This window comes from Saccopteryx bilineata, chromosome 1, assembly GCF_036850765.1.
Source record: "Saccopteryx bilineata isolate mSacBil1 chromosome 1, mSacBil1_pri_phased_curated, whole genome shotgun sequence".
Classification (NCBI taxonomy): domain Eukaryota; kingdom Metazoa; phylum Chordata; class Mammalia; order Chiroptera; family Emballonuridae; genus Saccopteryx; species Saccopteryx bilineata.
In genome coordinates, this window is record NC_089490.1 from 378,735,011 (window position 1) to 378,737,132 (window position 2,122).

At 47.5% G+C, this 2,122-nt stretch overlaps 1 non-coding gene across 1 annotated transcript; it reads right to left on the reverse strand.

Annotated features, from left to right (window-relative positions):
• Positions 1-429: 429 nt before the first annotated feature.
• TRNAA-AGC (transfer RNA alanine (anticodon AGC)) lies at positions 430-505 on the reverse strand. Its single transcript has one exon. It is a non-coding gene; the product is annotated as a tRNA-Ala (tRNA).
• Positions 506-2,122: the final 1,617 nt, after the last annotated feature.

A 2,122-nucleotide genomic window follows, 5' to 3' on the forward strand; every position in this document is an offset into this window, starting at 1 on the left:
TTTGGAGAGGACAGGAGAGCAGTGATTGGAAGAGAGCATGAGGGGGGTTTCTGGGGTCATAATCTTCTTCTTTTTTTTTTTTTTTTTTTTTTTTTCATTTTTCTGAAGCTGGAAACAGGGAGAGACAGTCAGACAGACTCCCGCATGCGCCCGACCGGGATCCACCCGGCACGCCCACCAGGGGGCGACGCTCTGCCCACCAGGGGGCGATGCTCTGCCCATCCTGGGCGTCGCCATGTTGCGACCCTCCTGGGTGTCGCCATATTGCGACCAGAGCCACTCTAGCGCCTGGGGCAGAGGCCACAGAGCCATCCCCAGCGCCCGGGCCATCTTTTGCTCCAATGGAGCCTTGGCTGCGGGAGGGGAAGAGAGAGACAGAGAGGAAGGCGCGGCGGAGGGGTGGAGAAGCAAATGGGCGCTTCTCCTATGTGCCCTGGCCGGGAATCGAACCCGGGTCTTCCGCATGCTAGGCCGACGCTCTACCGCTGAGCCAACCGGCCAGGGCATAATCTTCTTCTTGATCTGCATAGTAGTCACGTGACATTTGCTTTATGATAATTCATTGAGCTATATACTTAATAATTTGTGTACTTTGTATGCGTATTTGATATACATTGCAGTAAAAGATTTTTAAAATAAAACAAGTACAGTATGACATAGCTTTCCAGCACTTTCCAGGAGTTCCTGCCTAACAAATTGAGGTTGATTGTCTTTAGTGCTTCCTCAGGCGACAAGAGGGTGGTGTCCCTCTGAGAGTAGCCCGAATCCACAAGAGTATAAACAACAGACACAGCTCAGCTCCTTTTGGGAGAGTCTAACATGGTAGCAAACGGACTTGCAGAACCTTCAGTCCAGGAGTTTCTGTGAGAAGCCCAGTCGCGGTGGGAGACCTACCTTCTGGGCCTGGGTGACTCATAGGAGCCCCTCTGCCTGTGGTGGAGATAGGCCAGGCGTTTACACTGAACCAAGCCCCTTCCAGTCCTGCCAGAGGAGCTGTTTGTTTCCAAGGGCCTGATGGAACAACTAACTGTAAGCTGGGGAGAGGAAATTACACAATGGATGTTGAAATGTGGGCTTGTTGAAAAGTTGTCACTCGAGTAATGAATGCCCTATTTCCTGTTTTGTTTTGTTTTTTTTTGCCTAAAGTTAAATGCTGGGCATAATTAGCTAGTAAAAAAGCAAGGTTTGGCAGCAGAACAAAAATAGCACATTTTAGGAGCCCAGGCCAATTAAAATTGTTTATGCAGTCATTTAGCAATATTTTTCTCCAAACTATTATGACCAGGAAATATGCAGCAGGAGACTGTAAGGCAAGTTCCTCAGAAGAAAAATGGCCCACACACTGATCCTTTAAACAGCCTGCTGTTCTCAGGGGATTTTATAATAAGAATGAACACTTCCATCCTCCTGAACCCCCATGAGCCTCCTCGGGTCCTTGAGAATAGCATCACTCACGCTGTGTAGCAGGCAGCTGTTATGAGGCGCTGCAACCTGCTAATATTAAGATTAGCCAAGCTCCCCTATGTGCTCAAGACTGCCTAATGCCGTCATTTAAATCATCTGGCTGATGCCGTCATCAGATTGAATTCACAAAACGTTCTGTCAGTAGCTGGACAGTCTTGCTGGTGTCAGTATTAGTTGCTAGAACTTAGCAAAACTGCCCTTGGTAAAGTTGATCACGATTCCCCCTCCTCCTCTTTGTGCTCTCTCCAGCACTTTCTGTTTGTGTCCCTGGTGATCTTACACCTCAAGTCCTCAGGTTACATCTTTCTTTCCCTCTCCAGTCTCCCTGTCAAAACCTGCTTTCAGATCCTTTCTTTACAGTCAGGTGTAAGGCAGTGGTCTCCAACCCCCGAGCCGCGGACCAGTATCGGTCTGTGGGCCATTTGGTACCGGTCCGCAGAGAAAGAATAAATAACTCACATTATTTCCGTTTTATTTATATTTAAGTCTGAACGATGTTTTATTTATAAAAAATGACCAGATTTCCTCTGTTACATCCGTCTAAGACTCACTCTTGATGCTTGTCTCGGTCACATGATACATTTATCTGTCCCACCCTAAAGGCTGGTCCGTGAAAATATTTTCTGACATTAAACTGGTTCGTGGCCCAAAAAAGGTT